Consider the following 18,317-nt stretch of genomic DNA (forward strand, 5'->3'; position numbering starts at 1 on the left):
CTTTTCAGATTTCATGCTGTACATCAGAAAACAATCACTATACTCCTGAGAATTAACAAGTAATGGAAGAAGTGCAGCACTGACCAGGACTCATTTTGAAAACTAGAGAAAATCACTTTTACCAATGACACTTTCCAAGTATATATATTTTAAAGAATAGGCTGGTCAGTTACTATTGATTAAAAGAGGAAGCAGTCACTAGCTCTTGGATTTCTAAGTTGCTTATCTTGCTGAGATGAACATCCAGGGGAGTCTGTAGCAGCTTAGTCTATCTACCACCTGCAGTCACTTTTGAACCTTGAAATTTGTATTGAGAATTGATGGGGAAGTGAAATTTACTTTTCTGGGCTGACATTCGATAAAAGGATGTAGTCCAATAATGGATGAAATCATGCCAGAAATGAGATGGAGACACAGTGCCTTGTTTCCTACAGAAAATGCCCCTCTATGCAGCCCATCAATCTTGCAGTTTCTGTTTCTAGTGGTCTGTCCTTTTTATTTTGTCCAAATTAGAACATTTCCTTTATTTTTAGTTTTCATTTAAAAAGAAAACTGTTTGGGAGGAAAAAAAGTCTATTTCTGGAATGAGACTGTTTAAAAGCATTAACCTGGGCATCTCTGAGCAAGGAAATTGGTTCAAAACTTGACAGTAAATGATAGCAGCTTTGCAGAGAAAGGAGATGATTAGAGCAGAGCAAATAATTAATGTTTTTGGTTGAGTGCCTGAACTGAAAAATCTGAAAAAACAAATCAGTTCAGTTCAAACCCAAACTACATTTTTTTGGTTTTGCTTGGTGAGATTGGGGGGGGTGGGAAACCACCTTCAAAAAAGTCATTTTTGGGTGAAACAAAATATTTTGTTCACTCCAAAACAACATTTTTCAGTTTTGCATTTTGTTTTATGTCATTTTTGGGTGCGTTTCCCCCTTTTGTAAATAAAAGCTAAATTTCTAAAGAAACAGTTTCAAAATGAAAAGTTGACACATTTCATTTCAAAATGACAGAAATGAAACAGGTTGCATTTTTAATTTTTTTTGGGTCAAAATTATTCACAAAATCCTCCCCAAATTTGTGAGTAGTTTTGGTGCCCCCAAACATGCAATTTTTTGGTGAGTTTACTATTTGCTGCATTTTTTTTTGCCTAACACTAGAGACAATGATCACTTCAGGTCAGACCATTTTCTGACTTTCACCAGAGAAAATAATAACTAGGTTATCAAAGTACAAAAGAATATAGGGACCCATTGGACACTACAGCAAATGAAAGATGTTGGAATGATGGTGATGAGAATGGGCCAAAGTCTGCCCTCAGTTACAATACCGCATACTTGGATGAGTGTAACCTTGGGCTACAGCTGTATGGTGTTGTAACTCATTATACACTATAGCTTTCTGTCATCCTGTAGTGGCTAATCTGTGTAAGAACATAAGAACGGCCGTACTGGGTCAGACCAAGGGTCCATCCAGCCCAGCATCCTATCTGACAGTGGCCAATGCCATGTGCCCCAGAGGGAGTGAACCTAACAGGTAATGATCAAGTGATCTCTCTCCTGCCATCCATCTCCATCCTCTGACAAACAGAGGCTAGGGACACCATTCCTTACCCATCCTGGCTAACAACCATTAATGGACTGTGTAGAGTTGTTAGGGAGTCTACTACAACCTTTGAGCTAAGAAATATGTATTTTTAAATCAGATAATACAGACTTATGCTTTTAGATCCAGGTGTCCTGGAATTTGATCCCAAAGACACCAACCCATCCAGGAACATCTTGTTAAAATTGAAAAAAATATCTTAATGAAAATATGCACTATATCTGACTTGTGATGTGAGGTAGCCAGCTTTGTGATCCTTTGTGTTTATCTGCAAACATGGGATAAATGGTTTGTGTTTGGGTGAATGTTCCATACAAATGTTTCTGTTTAAAGATATATCAGCTTTTGTATAAATACTTCTATTCATACTTGACTTTGTTTACTGTTTGTTGTTCATCTTTTTGAAATACTTCAGCCATCCAATCAGGAGCGGTACCATGCGACTTAGGTAATCAACCCCAAATAGATTTATATATCTCAATTCACAGGTAATCAGTCATTTATGTGTACAAATGACTCAGTGAATAATTATAAGTAATGAACAAAAAAGGAGGAAAATCATTGGTCACAAACAGAAAAAAATTCTCAATCAATAGTTGGCCCAGCTCTACTGTGAGAACAATTTGGAATTTTAAATGGACTTACTGCTTCTGGGAAGAGGTAATCAAATGAGTCAATATGGTCCCCAAATTGATTTAATCTAAAGATCCAAAATATTTATTCTGGGAGATCTTGCCTTGCTAATAGATATGCACAAATCATAAAAAAATGGATAAAGTATGAGCACTCAGATACCTCCGTAATGAGCACTAAAAAAAAATAAGACTGATGTTGATAGATAATGAGAGCAACTTAGAAGTTAAGAATTAAATTTTACAGAACTGGAAATGAATAAAAGATGTTGGTGCTATGAGTGATATTGCTAACATGGTGTGGAAGTAGAGCAAGAACTGATAGGGATTTGAAGGGGATTTCAGTGCAAACAGTCCCTTCTATGGACAACGTTGAATGCATTTAATAAGATAGAGGCTGACCTTTGGGAAATACAGGATCTGACTAATTTTGGAGTTAATAAGGAATGTTTACAGTTTTATGTGTTGGAATGCAATAGACTACTGTGTTGATGAGAGCACAAGAACTGAATTACCCATCACCCTCACCCCTCCATTTCTAGAAAATAGATATGTATAGAATAATAAACCATTTAGAATGGCAGAGACGATAGGTCTCCTGGACTGGACTGGCCCAGTGGCTTCTAATTTTTGACCCTTTCTCTTATTTTGGGGGTGAGTGGGCAGGGAAGCAGTGTGGCTGTGGTTCTCTAGGCTATACCTCTGTGGTTAGAGTCCTGGAGGCATGTTCTAGGTCCCATACAGGTCCTGCCTAGAGCATAGCCCCCAACCTGCTCATAGCCATTAGAGATATAGCTAAAGTATTAAGCAGTGAAGTGGATAGAGTGCTACTGTGTAATCTGCCATTCTAGCTATATCTCTATGACCAAAGGTGGGTTGGGGACAAGACTATAGGCAGGATCTCTATGGTTAGGAAGCACATTGTAGATGGATGAGGAGAAACCGTGAGGAGCTAGAGTCAGAGGGCAGGTATGGGAAGACACTTTCAGAGAGAAGGGGGAATCAGCCAGAGACTGCAGAAGATCTTGACAGAGAGAAATGGAGAGTTTATGCAAGTGAGATGGTATATGTTTATCTGAGATACAAATCAGGGCATTATGTCATTTGCATAAAAGCTCCAAATTTCTGAACCTGCAGACTTAGCAGGCCTGGAAGTTATCAGTTTGAGAAGTCAGTTGGGACTGTGTCAGCTGACATCAGGGGCAGCATTTGGGCCACATGACTCATGGAAGATCTCGCTGCTGGCAGCTCGCAAATGGAGCTGGCAACCAGAGACACAGAGTGCCAGCAGGACCCATGGAGGCGAGGAACACTTCTGCCCATTGTGATTAGAATGAGGTGTGGCAGAGATGTCCCACAGCACCTTAATTACAACCTGGCCTGATCTGTCTCCCCTGCCATAGGAATAGTATGGGGATTACTGCAGTTCTAGGGCAACCTCTCCAGGCTCATTGGTGAGAGAGTTATATATGATATGGAGGGTTGGTGGAGGGGAGAAGTAGGGTTCTCATTAGTGCAGGCCCCCCTTTTCCCCTCCAGAGCAGCTCTGTACCACCCATCCATGTGGGTTCCCTCTACATCCTTGTCGCAATGGACCTGAGTCTCCCAAGGATCTATTGGCATTATGCACAGTTAACATATACAGAGGTATTGGGAGGATCTTTTGCCATTGAAAACCAATTATCTAAGTCAGGATTTGGCCCTCAGTTTGTCTGACCTTCTAGAGAAACAGTAAAAACAAACAATCTCAGAGACCCTAGAAACAGGTTTCTAAATTTCCTGTGTCATCTCATATACATGGCTGTGTGTGTGTAATATATGTGCACACGTTTACATGAGTATGTGTTTATTATGTACACACATATACATACACACACACACACACACACATGGCAATAGTAATCAAGACTTTTTAACATGTACAAAAAAGCCGGGTTAGAATTAATGGTAAGCCATATAAAGGTGTGACATATACAACAAGAGCCAAGTTAGAAAAGAGTCAGCCATTAAAATGGCCAAGTTAAATAAGAAACAATTGGGGCTAACTTGTCCCTCAAGGCATTTATAAGCCCACACTTGGGAGCTCTTGGAAGCTAAGTTAATACTAATTCTGTTTTATTAAACTTGGCCATTTGAAGGGCTAGCCCTTCAGCAACTTGGCTTTTATTGCAGATATCACACCTTTCTATGGCTGTTCTTCCCTGCTTAACTTCCCTCCTTCGGAGGATACTGAATGGGTTTGATCAGATATGATTTACATTATTCAGGCCAATTACTGTAAAGGACAAAAAATAAAAGCTCCAAAGGACAAAGTGTGCTGGCATAAAGTACAATTGGACTGACATGGACGTGTTCACATTCTTTTTGGCTTAGCTCAGCCTTCATACGTTAAATCGTAATCTATGTTTTCTCCTGCCAGCTTGGCGAAAGCCGCCAAAGAACTCCCCTAGAGCTAGCTTGGTGGAACCATCTGTCACCTTGCTCCAGATACATACACACTGCTAACAGGAGAGGTTTCCTCCCAGTCTGGGGAGACATACACTTAGCCAAAGCATAGCTGTCCTGGCTCCCCCAGGAGAAACACTAATCTGGCTGTATCAATGGAGGCAGGAAGAATGCAGAAAGAAAGCAGGATTGTTTTAAATAACCCAAAATTTCTGCTCAAATTGTTGCTACTGGGGATTTTGGGACCAAAATTCTCCTCCCCCTCTCAACCATGCAGATTTAAATACATGCCCAAAGTGGGGTCCTATGACAGAAGTCACCAAAATAAAGACCAGTGGATTAACCAGGATTTTACCTTGTAGGCTATCACACACACTAAGCAATCAGAAGCATGGTGATTAATGTAGTATACATGCTTAGACAGATTATATGGAAAGAACTAAAAATGACTTTCCTATGGTGCATAGCCACATGCCATCTAATTACCTAGCAAGGAATTACAACATATGCAATAATATCTACATTACAGACTGAATTTGGAGGTGATATGAGTTACAGACCAGAAAGTGGGTTTCATGATTGTCTAACAGAGTCTAGAAGAACTAGGGAAGGGTAATTTACATGTGGATGAGTGGGAAAAGAAGTGTGGAGCAAGAAAGCCGGCTAGGAGGTTGGTGTAAGATAATGTAAATTAAAGTAACAAAGAGTCCTGTGGCACCTTATAGACTAACAGACATATTGGAGCATAAGCTTTTATCAGATGCATATGGTGGAAATTTCCAGAGGCATGTATAAATATGCAGGCAAGAATCAGTCTAGAGATAATGAGGATATTTCAATCAGGGAGGATGAGGCCCTCTTCTAGCAGTTGAGGTGTTAACACCAAGCGAGGAGAAACTGCTTTTGTAGTTGGCAAGCCATTCACAGTCTTTGTTTAATCCTGAGCTGATAGTGTCAATTTTGCAAATGAACTAAAGTTCAGCAGTTTCTCTTTGGAGTCTGGTCCTGAAGTTTTTTTGCTGCAGGATGGCTACCTTTAAATCTACTCTTGTGTGTCCAGGGAGGTTGAAGTGTTCTCCTACAGGTTTTTGTATATTGCCATTCCTAATATCTGACCTGTGTCCATTTATCCTTTTATGTAGAGATTGTCCAGTTTGGCCGATGTACATAGCAGAGGGGCATTGCTGGCACATGACGGTGTATATTACATTGGTGGATGTGCAAGTGAATGAACCGGTGATGTTGTGGCTGATCTGGTTAGGTCCTGTGATGGTGTCACTGGTGTCACTGTGGGCAGAGTTGGCATCGAGGTTTGTTGCATGGATTGGTTCCTGAGTTAGAGTTACTATGGTGCAGTGTGTGGTTGCTGGTGAGAATATGCTTAAGGTTGGTGGGTTATCTGTGGGCAAGGACTGTTCTGCCTCCCAAGGCCTTTGAAAGTGAGGGATGGGTTGTAGATCACTGATGATGCATTGGAGAGGTTTTAGCTGAGGACTGTAGGTATGGCCAGTGGAGTTCTGTTGGTTTCTTTCTTGGGCTTGTCTTGCAGCAGGAGACTTCTGGGTACACGTCTGGCTCTATTGATTTGTTTCGATACCTGCATGAGGATATAAGGAAACAAATGGACACAAGTCAGATATTAGGAATGGCAATATACAAAAACCTGTAGGAGAACACTTCAACCTCCCTGAACACATGACTAGGCTTTTGTGGATAACAGGCCTACTTCTTGCAAACAGGCACCCCTTCCTTTAGCTGACAGTATCAGGTGGTTGAATATAAAGGTTGGTATTTCAAAGTCCCAATGTGTGCCATTCTGCTAGGATGCACAAGGACATATTAATAGGCAGAAAAAATGACATAAATACCCTGTTATTACAGTGTCAGCCAAATGTAATTAAAAGTAAATGGCTATTTATATTCTTTAGGGAAGTAAAGAGATGCGGGCAATTACAGACCTGTAGTCTGACATCAGTAGTGTACAAGGCTTTAGAACAAATTGTGAAGGAAAAAATAATTAAGTTCATGGAGGTAAATGGGCTGTAATGCAACATGGGTTTACAAAATGTAGATCAAACTAACCTGATTTCCTTCTTTGTGATATAACTGATCTTTTAGATAAGAGAAGTGCAGTCGATCTAATGTACTTGGACTTCAGTAAAGCACAAAACCTTTAAAAGTCTTTGTGCTGTGTGGGGTGGGAGGAGACTGTGTTATGGAGAAGCAAAACAACTTTTCTCCCTGTGTTTCCATAAAGCAATGATCTGTGGCATATCTGCCCATTGCTGCAAAGAAGGCCAAGACATGGCCAGGCTTAGAGTGGGCTTGTCCAGTAGGTCAGTATTGATTGTATGAATCACATACTCATTTTGGTTCTGGGACTTTCAGTGAGGTGGGGTTTTTATCGCAGTAGTGAATACAGGGCCGCCCAGAGGATTCTGGGGGCCCGGGGTCTTCGGCGGCGGAGGGCCCTTCCGTTCCGGGACCCGCCGCCGAAGTGCCCCGAAGACCCGCGGCGGGGTCCCCCCCGCCGCCAAATTACCGCCAAAGCGGCACCCGCCGCTGAAGTGCAGCCCGGTCTTCGGCGGTAATTCGGCGGCGCTGGGCCCCACCGCGGTCTTGGGCACTTCGCGGCGGGTCCCGAACGGAAGGGCCCCCGCCGCCGACTACCGCCGAACCGGGCTGCGCCGGCGGCGGGTCCCGCTTCCCCGCCCCAACCTCTTACCCCCGGCTCCCTCCTCACCCGGAGTCTCAGCGCCTCGCCGGAACAGCCGCAGCATGTGGCCGGAGGGGCCTGAGCTCCGTCCCGCTCAGAGCCGCGTGGGGAGGGGGCGGGGCTGGGAGCTCCACGCCGAGCGGAGGGAGCCGAGCTCAGCCCAGAGCTCCCAGCCCCGCCCCCTCCCCACGCGGCTCTCAGCGGGGCGGGGCTCAGGGGCCCCGGCGGAGACTCGGCGCTTGATGCGCTGAGGCTCCAGGAGAGGGGCGGAGGCGGGAGCCTCCGCTGTTCTCTTGGGGGCCCCTGCAGAGCCCGGGGCCCGGGGCAAATTGCCCCCTTTGCCCCCCCCTCTGGGCGGCCCTGAGTGAATATAGAACTTTTAGTAGACTCGGATACAGTTTGATAAGAGCACTAAAAGGGGTAATAGGTGTGGTCTGTATCTATGTTGTTTAAAGCTAAATATTAAACTAAGGAAGGTCTAGTTTTAAACTGCACCATTGTAACATGCATCTTTCCGATGCAATTTTCCTGGTCTCCAAAGAGCAAACTGTACTGAGAAGCAATAACCTTCACATGTTGGGCTCTGACGTGTAATGTTTCTTTTGCCCTCCTCTCAAATTGTATGTGTGTTGGAGTCCAATGAGACCCTCTAGCCTTAGTTGCTGACTGAGAAAAGATCTATCCCTGATCTTAGTTGCTCTGCTCCAATGATACTTCAGTGCAAATGTTGGGGTTTTCACATTTCACTGTAAATATTTCACATAATCCTACTAATTTCAGAATCTTGGCTTGAAACACATTGTTAATAATATATATAGGACAAACTACTATAGTATACTATGGCAGAGTAGGTGCGGTATAATTGTAACCTTATTACTTAAAATACTAGACAGATCAGAGGTAATGTGTAAGACACACATTAGTAAGTGGGTTTGAATGCATAGATTCCTAAATTTTTAAGGTCAGAAGGAACCATTATGATAATCTAGTCTGACATCCTGCATAACTAGGCCGTACCAAATTCACTGTCCATTCTGATCAATTTCACAGACAGAGGGTTTTAAAATTGGTCAATTTCATGTTTTCAGATGTGTACAGCTGAAATTTCATGGTGTTGTAACCATGGGGGTCCTGACCCAAAAAGGAATCATGGGGGGAGAGTCACAAAGCTGATGTAGTGGGGGATCATGGGATTGCCACCCTCACTTCTGTGCTGCCCTCAGAGCTGGGCTGTGTGGCCATGGAGCTTCCTGCAGACGGAGGAGGCACCTGGAGGTGGGTCTGATCTCCCCCCTAGAACGGATATACAGAGGAAGAGGAAGTCCCATCTCTCCCCAGCCCAGCGGATAGCAGCTGGAGCCTGGTGAATGGTAGGAGCCCCTCCAGCCCTGCCCCTCCAATAGCTAGATTTCACAGAGGAAGTTTGATTTCACGGTCCATGACATATTTTTCAGGGCCATGAATTTGGTAGGGCCCTATGCATAACACAGCCCATGGAACCTCACCCAGTAATTCTTGCACCAAGCACATAACTTCTGGTTGAGCTAGAGCATCTTTTAGAAACATAATCACTGTTCATTTAAAGATTTCAAGTGCTGGAGAACCCACCAAGTTCCCAGGTAAGTTGTTCCAGTGGTTACTTAAAATGCATGTCAATAGCTATAAAGGAGTCTGGGTCTGATTGTTCTAAGAGAGTTCAATTTGACAGATAAATCTATGCAGCCAGAGGCTTATTCCCATGGGCAGTGCACAGCAATGAACATGAACCTCCATGCCGAGGAAAGGTCCACCTGTAAAGATGCAACTGCAACATGGGACGTAATTAAGTGAAAGGGAGTTTGATTTAGTGTAAGTAATGTGCTGAGGGGACCAGAAGAAGGTGTAAGTTACACCTGTTTAGCCTCTGTTGTGAATGTGGCCCTATAAGTGCAAGCTATATTTGCAGTGATTGTATTACACCAATATTTGATGACATAATAAAAATAGAAAAATATATGGTTAAATAATTTTGCTAAGCTCATCATTGTGGTGACTTGGAGCATGACATAAATTCAGTTCAATAGCACATTAGATGAAGCTATTTAAAGTAGAGAACAAATGCCATCTCCCTCTCTGTATCATACCAACCCACCATGATAACTAATCCAGCAGAGTCTAGCAGTGTTAGGCTAATGATGGACTGAAGACATGGGCCCTGTGTCCTGCTCTTCAGCTCAATAAATCTCAGTTTTGCTTCAAAACAGAAAACTTGACTGAAATAATTGTTCAGAGGAATGAAAGTTAGGAAATCTTTCCATGTACAGCAGGGTATGGCTTGGGGGTAGGGGGAAGAGGAATAAATAATTTCCTTGTGCTTCTTTACAGTTTACCAAAAGCTGACTGCCCCATTCAAAGTGCATATCTTTTATCTGAACTTAGTCCTCTTATCGGCACAGTTTATCTGATAAGAAAAAACTGTTTTCAACTGTTGAGTTGTAATGCTGGGGTTCTTTAATAAAATTGTATGGCACACCCTATCTGATTTCTATCTGGATTTGTTATCTTTCATTATCGTCATAAAAGGTTACATTCATTTTGAATATCTGATGGAAAGCCTTGGAGTTGTTTTGTAATCAACCCTTTTTGGGCTTTACATTTCTACAGAAAAGAGAATTGAACCTGCAAAGGAAAAGAGAATTGAACCTGGTTTCCCAAGTTCTATGCCAGTGTGCTAACCACTGAACCATCCTTCCTCTTCCCTAAAATTCAGGCACCCATCTGAAGGGGTTCAAAAGTGAGTTTTTTCGTGCTTGTATTTTTAAGGGTAAATATAATTGATGATGCATTTCATACCATCATTGAAATGTAAGACTGAAAGGTCCTCAACAGGACATCTAGTCCAGTCCCCTGTTCTGAGACAGGATTAAATATTAACTAGATCAGAGATCGGCAACCTTTGGCACACGGTTTGTTTACCTGCAGTGTCCACAGGTTCAGCCGATTGTATCTCCCACTGGCCGCGGTTCGCAGTCCCAGGCCAATGGTGGCTGTGGGAAGCGGCGTGGGCTGAGAGATGTGCTGGCCACCACTTCCCGCAGCCCCCATTGGCCTGGGATGGCAAACCGTGGACAAACCACTTCAGGTAAACAAACAGTCCCGGCCCACCAGCGGCTTTATGATGGACCATATGCCAAAGGTTGCTGATCCCTGGTCTAGATCATCCCTGACAGATGTTTGCCTAACTTGTTCTTAAAAATCATTTGCGACAGAGATTCTACAACCTCCCTGGGAAATATGTTCCAGAACTTAACCACCCTTATAGTTAGGAACTTTTTCCTAATGTCTAACCTAAATCTCCCAGTTGCAATTTAAGCCTATTGCTTCTTGTCCTGTCCTCAGGGCTTAAGGATAACCCTCCTCTTTATTACATCCTTTTACGTACTTGAAGACAGTTATGTCCCCCCTCAGTCTTTTCTTCCCTAGACTAAACAAATCCATTTTTTCCAATATTTCCTTGCAGGTCATGTTTTCTAGACCTTTAATCATTTTTGCTGCTCTTCTCTGGAGTTTCTCCAATTTTTACACATCTTTCCCGAAGTGGTGTGCCCAGAACTGGACACTATACTCCAGTTGAGGCCCTATCAGTGCTGACTAAAGTGGAAGAATTACTTCTCATGTCTTGCTTAGAACACTCCTGATAATACATCCCAGAATGATGTTTGCTTTTTTTGCAACAGTATTATATTGGTGACTCATATTTAGTTTGTGAGTCACTATAATCCCCAGATTGTTTTCTGCAGTATTCCTTCCTAGGCAGTTATTTCCCTTTTTGTATTTGTGCAATTCATTATTTTTTCTTAACTGTAGTACTTTGCATTTTGTTCTTATGAATTTCACCCTATTTACTTCAGACCATTTCTCCAGTTTGTCAAGACATTTTGAATTCTAATCCTATTCTCCAAAGCACTTGCAACCCCTCCCAGCTTAGTATCATCCACAAACTTTATAAGTATACTCTCTATGCCATTATCCAAATCATTTATGAAGATCTTTAATAGAACCGTACCCCTAAGGGACCCAGGGCTGGTGCAAGGATGTTTCGCACCCTAGGCAAAACTTCCACCTTGCCCCTCCCCCCCCGCGGCAGCTCCCTCCTCCTGCCCTGAGGTGCCCCCCCACGGCAGCTCCCCCCCTCCACCCTGAGGTGCCCCCCTTGCGGCAGCTCCCCATCCTCCACCCTGAGGCACCCCCCCGCCCCAGCTCACCCCTGCTCCGCGCACGAGCATCCTGAGCACGCCTGGGAGGTGGGAGAAGTGAAGCAGCTCACCCCTGCCCTCCCCGCGCTCCCCTGCCCCAGCTCCCTCCGCCTAAATGCTGGCGGCGACCGGGGCGGCCAAAGATCCGGCCGCCGCGGTCACTGCCGAAGAAAATGGCGCCCCTCAAATCTCAGTGCCCTAGGCGACCGCCTAGGTCACCTAAATGGTTGCACTGGCCCTGAAGGGACCCCACTTAATATGTCGTTTTAGCTTCTGGGATATTCTGGTCTTGTGCCCTTAATATTTTTCTTTAAAAAACTTCCAACTCTCCTGAACTCTTTTTTCCCCTTAGACTTGCTTCCCATGGGATCTTACATATGATTCTCTGAGTTTGCTAAAGTCTGTCTTTTTGAAATCCATTGTCTTTATTCCGCTGTTTTCCCACCTACCATTCCTTGGAATCATGAACTCCAAGATACTCTTCTCTTTCCTTGACAGGTGGACTCCATCTCTGCTCAGCAGTCCTTCTTCTCCGAACAGGATCCCTTGGTCGAGGATGCAGAAGCCCTACTGGTGACACCATTCTCACAGCAAGTATTTATATCCAGGATGTGTCTGTTTGTGCTCGGGCCCCTACCCTTGACCAGAAGGATCAGTCAGTACAACACCTGCTCCACCCCCCAACTCCTTTACCCTTACTCCCAGAGCCCTGATCTACTCAGGATCAAACCTCACTGTATCAATAGTGCCCACATGGATAGTGGTCAGAGGGCCAGATGAACCTCAGCATCCTTCTGTAATGTCTCAGACATGGACCCCTGGCAGGCAGCACACCTCCTGAGATGCCATGTCAGGCTTGAAGATGGATGTCTCCATCCCCCTAAGAAGGGAGTCACTGACCACTACCACTTTTCATTTCATCTTGGGAGTGGTGAGGATTACAGCCACAGCCATAGGGGTACATGGCTTCTCCTCCTCCACGTTTGGGGGAGATTTCTCATCCCTCGTTGCCAGGGCAGCGTACCCTTTCATTCCCTGATAATCCATTAATTTGCTTATCAGTAAAAATCCAACAAAATCCTCTAACTAGCATATAAATGGTACTAAATTAATCCCCCCCACGCCGCTTTTAAAGTTAACAATATGTCAAAGGTACCGACACTTGGGAAGCCTATATTTTATTCACCGAGAGAGAAAACATTTGAATTAAAGTGAAGAAATTTCATTTACGATGGTTATGCGACTTCATTGATTGATTAACAGCATGAGTCAGGGTTGTCATAGGTTTATGAGGCAACATTAAGGAAATATGAAAGGGCCTGGTCCTGCATCCTTGCCCACACTAAAGCCAGTGGGAGTTTTGAATGTGTAAGGAATACAGGACTGGGCACTGTAGCAGGGTGATCTATCCCCTTTAAAAGGCAGTGAGGACTGGCACCAGCCAAACCCCATTCCAGGACTTCTGGAACAGATGCTGGGAAAGAGGAAGTAGTTCCTGGGCAATAAGACTCGGGGGAAAATTTAAGGGTCTGCAGAGAGGAGCCTTGGGGTTCCAACCAGGACAATGTCTGGGAAAGAGGAGAGTTTAAATTAGCTGCCTCTTCCCTCCTTACCTTGTCAGTGTTGTCCCTCCATTAGTTGTAAAGTACTGAGTTAGTTGACTTTATAGATTAAGATGCTTAAAATATTTTTTTGCATATGTATGTTGACATGATGCTGTATATTACAGATGGTAAATATTAATTTATAGCATTTATTTATCATTTTTGTATAGTGATATTTGTACTGAAAAGCAAAAATTCTTGAAAGGACTTTAATAAAAATGTGTGATAAAGGTGATATCTGTAACCCATCATACGGGAAGAGGAAGTGAGATGTGGGAGTTCATTTAAAAAATGTATGTCAGGTTTTCTACAATTTAACGATTCAGCATATCTGCTACAATTAAATTACAGCTATAAACTGTGAGATAACACTAACTGTGTGGGATGATAACACTAGGTATAAAATGAATTATGTTCCTCACGGTCAAGTACATCTGAGACATATAAATCTATATAAGGTAGTGAGTCCTTGGAGAAATAAGGGAGTGTATCCATGAACTGCATGTTCTCAGAAAAAGCCTTTGGGCTATGCTTTTGCCTAGAGTTGGACCAGCATGACTAAGAACAGAATTTGGTCCATAATGTTCAATAGCAAGATGATAATTTAAACTAAAATAACTAATAAACAGAGGATACACTACACAACCTTCCTTGAAGTAAATAGGAGTTTTCCAGTTCAGTGTTGTCAACTTTTGCAATTTTATCTCAAGCCTTGCAATATTTGGTGTTTTTTTCTTAAACCCACAGCTCCTGGAATCCTGTGATTTTATGAGGATCTCAGATTTCTTTTTTAAAGCAAATTTCTGTTCCTCATGATTGATGAGAAAAGTGTGAAAATATGAACTCTAAATACTCAAAGCCCAGAAGGCAAATAAAACCCATCCACAAATTTATTATTCACAAAGTATTATGATTTTAAAGCAATCCCTTACTTTTTTGGGGCCTGATTCATGATTTTCAAGTGCTTAGGGCTGACAATATTGCATTTTATTAATGGGTGTTGGATCAAGGCCATAGATAGCAAAATTAGCTATGCATAGTCTCTGTGTAGTTTATCTATGTATTCATAGCCTTCAATGTCCTCAGTGAATTTTACTTATGGTCCTTCTGAAGACCCTCTGTAGATACTTCTGTGCAAAGAGATTGGGCTGGGTAAAGCTTGTTAAAGTTGCATGATTCATTTTAAAATAACATTCTAATAATATATTTACTAGACTCTGGAATATTGCCCAAACTCTAAACAAAATCTCATGAGAAGTGACCTGTGGGAGGAAAACTCACAATCTTATGGAATTGTAATTGTTGCATGGGAGGTATTTCTCTCCCCCGGTCCGGCCCTTAAAGGAGCAGGGAGTTAAGTTTCCAGGCGCTGTGAATCATGGAGGATCTGCAAGAAACACGGGGCATTTGTGCAGAGGGCCATATGTCCACAGAGCGTCTGGAACCCTTCCCCCAACCCTATTCCCCTGGAGAATGTCTCTACTGGAAACACACTGCCAGGGTTTCCTTAAATGACAGATGCTCCTGGAACAAAGGAAGAAATTCATAGCATAGAGGGGAGAACTTAAGGTGAATTAACTTTTTCTTGGATTTTTCCCAAAGGTATTCATACCCCCCATTCCTTTTTGTCCTGCCCTGTCCTCAGGCATGGATTCCTGACCCAGAATCCTGGGGGAGCAGGGTGGTATTGTGGAGGCAGCCACTATTTCTGAAGAGGATGATTAGGTTGCAGAGAGGATCCTCTTCATGTGGTTCTGGGTCAGGTGTGATCTGGCTGTATGTTATTAATGTCCGTTACTATGAGCATGGTTATACACCAGGATAAATGAAAGATGGTATCACTAGGTACAGGTAAAGGTGTTTTACCTTATAGGAGCTCTTCTTCTGTGAAATGTGCAGGCTTATAATAGTATACCATATAACACAAAATAGACTCCAGTTACAAAATAGACTCAATAGATACCAAGCCAGTAGCAGTAGATTTTTTTTATAATATTGTTTATTATAGCATCACTATTCATTATGTTACATGTCTTTTGGGGGTTATGACTTAGCCATATACATATACTCTGGTATGAAATTTGGCAACCAACCTGGCCACTAACTGTTTTTGCTTCAATCAGTTTATATTTTCGAGTAAATTTAATGCTTAGCTGAAAGCTTTGGAAGTTCAAGTCCTATGCACAGAACAAGTCAGTCTAAGAAGCAGCAGTGGCATCTTCCCAATACTGGTTTCCAGTCCTGGCCTGGCAAGACTGCTGCTTAATGAGAGGTTAGTTTAATCTTCGTTCTGATGCAGTCCTAATGTAATGTACTTGTATCTATGAGTGTTTGAGTGATGTGGCTTGTTTGCAAAGAAGATCAAGGATCATTTACCAGTAATAGAAGCCTGTGATTTTGGAGCTGCAGCTCCCCATGTGTGTGTGTGATTTACACAGTAATAAAGCCTGTTGTCTGTAGCACATCAATTCATTACACTAGGCCTCTCTGCTGAGGCTGCCAAAAATAATATCAATTAGTATCAGTTATAGCACTGGCTTTTCTGACTTAATAACCTAATTGGACTGATGTCACAAACTCATTTCATACAGGCCACCAGATAGGGCTTAGTTATTAATAACATTCAGTTCTTACTAGTGGAAGGCTACATACAACATTACCAGTACTCTGAGCTAGCCAGTCCCCTATAGTTTTAGTCATTTAAAAAACTGGTTTGTTTATAAGATAAAGATGCCTGAAAAAAGATTTGTTTTGGGGTCAGTTTTGGATGTTTAAAATGTAAGACACTGTGGTTAAAGGAAATTTATCAGGTGCTTAGTCCATAATGTACTTTATTCCTCTGCAATACTTTAAAAAAGAAATGAATACATAAAATGGTTTGTATACTGAGGTTTAAAATTCACCTTCTTAATGCATGCTCAATAGCTTTAAAAACATGGATTTTTATTGTAGGACTAAATCTCTGTTCGCTCCATAGATTATTTAAAGCCAGTAATGACTATCGAATAAAAATGAGTTAAAAAGGTTTGTAAATACCTATACAGTGTTCACTTTATAAACCAAAATACCTCATTAAGTGCTTTTCTAGATTGCTGAGTATATGTGGTTTAAAACTTGTCTAATACATATTTTCACAATAGTCTTATAACATGTTGATGGTCTCAGTGATGAAATGGGAATGCATGCAGTTTTTTCTCAGTCCTAACAAATAGGGCTATATTTTTAATTCTCATTTCTTAGCATACTATGTTCCCTCCATTTAATTACTACACGACAATTCTTAACTTGCAGTATAGCTAGATTCTGAATTTTTTTCAGAAAAATAATTGCATGCTGTGGTTGGAATTTTAAATGATGATCACATATATTATTAAATGAAGTACTGCCTAGCATCACAGCTGGCAATACCTCTAGGAAACAAAGAAAGAAAGCAAACCAAAATTCACAACAGACAACGTTAAGTCCCTGGTGGTAAGAAACTGTATGTAATTCTGTGTCACCCACATCTTCAACCGAGCATAGGGCAGTGGTGACCTTGGGTCTAAAATAAGAGATGTGTGACGTAATCAGGTACAGTTGGCAGAAAAAATTGTCCAAATTCATCCCTGGTGTTACTTCAATAAAGTTAATGGCATAGCACCAGGATGGAATGAATCTGGTCCAACTGTCTGTGTAAAAGAATCATAGAAATGTAGGACGGGAAGGGACCTTGAGAAGCCATGAAGTCCAGCCCCCTCTGCTGACCAAGTAAACCTGGAACATCCCTGGCAGGTGTTTGACTAACTTGTTCTTAAAAACCTCCAATGACAGATTCTACAACCTCCCTTGGAAGCCTATTACAGAACTTAATTACCCTTATAGTAAGAGAGTTTTTCCTACTACTTAATCTTAATCTCCCTTGCTGCAGATTAAGATCATTATTTCTTGTCCTATCTTCAGTGGACATGGAGAACAATTGATCACAGTCTTCTTTAGCATATTTGAAGACTGTTTTCAGTTCCCCCCCGAATCTTCTTTTCTCAAGCCCAACCAGGCCCAGTTTTTTTAACCTTTCCTCATAGGTCACATTTTCTAAACCTTTTATCATGTTTGTTGCTGTCCTCGGGACTCTCTCTAGTTTGTCCACAACTTTCCTAAAGTGTGGTACCCAGAACTGGACACAGGACTCCAGCTGAGCCTCACCAGTGCCAAGTAGAACATGACAATTACTTTCTGTGTCTTACAAACAAATCTCCCGTTAATTCACCCCAGAGTGATATTAGCCTTTTTCATAATTTCATCACCTTGTTGATTCATTCAATCTGTGATCCACTATAACCCTATATTCTTTTTCACGGTACACCACCTAGCCAGTTATTCCCCATTTTGTAGTTGTGTATTTGATTTTTCTTTCCTAAGTGTAGTATTTTGCACTTGTCTATTTAATTTAATCTTGTTGATTTCAGACCAATTCTTCAATTTGTCAAAGTCGTTTTGAATTCTAATTCTGGCATCCAAAGCCTATCAACCCCTCCCAGCTTGGTGTCATCAATTAATGTTAAAAGCATACTTTCCACTCCATTATCCAAATCATTAATTAAACTATTGAATAGTACCAGACCCAGACTGATCCCTGTGGGCCTACACTAGATGTGTCCTTCCAGTTTGACAGCAAACGATTGACAACTATTCTTTAGGTAACATATTTCACCCAGTTGTGCACCTACCTTATACTAATTTCATCTAGACCATGTTTCCTTAGTTGGATTATGAGAATGTGTGACTATGTCAAAAGCCGTACTAAAGTCAAGATATATCACATCTACTGCTCCCCCCATCTAATAGGCCAGTAATCTTGTCAAAGAAGAAAATTAGATTGGTTTGATATCATCTGTTCTTGACAAATCCATGCTAGCTATTCCTTATTATCCTCTAGGTCTTTACAAATTGATTGTTTAATAATTTTTTTCTGCCATCTTTCCAGGAGTAAACTCTTGAAGGAATGCCTGAATGCATATGGGAAATGTAAGTATCCTATGACATGCTGTTGTTGCATCCAGTTCTTCATCTGGAATGAATATGGGATAGCTTTCTTTTGACAGTCATCTTT

Source organism: Mauremys reevesii, linkage group 1 (genome assembly GCF_016161935.1).
Source record: "Mauremys reevesii isolate NIE-2019 linkage group 1, ASM1616193v1, whole genome shotgun sequence".
NCBI classification, from domain to species: Eukaryota; Metazoa; Chordata; order Testudines; family Geoemydidae; genus Mauremys; species Mauremys reevesii.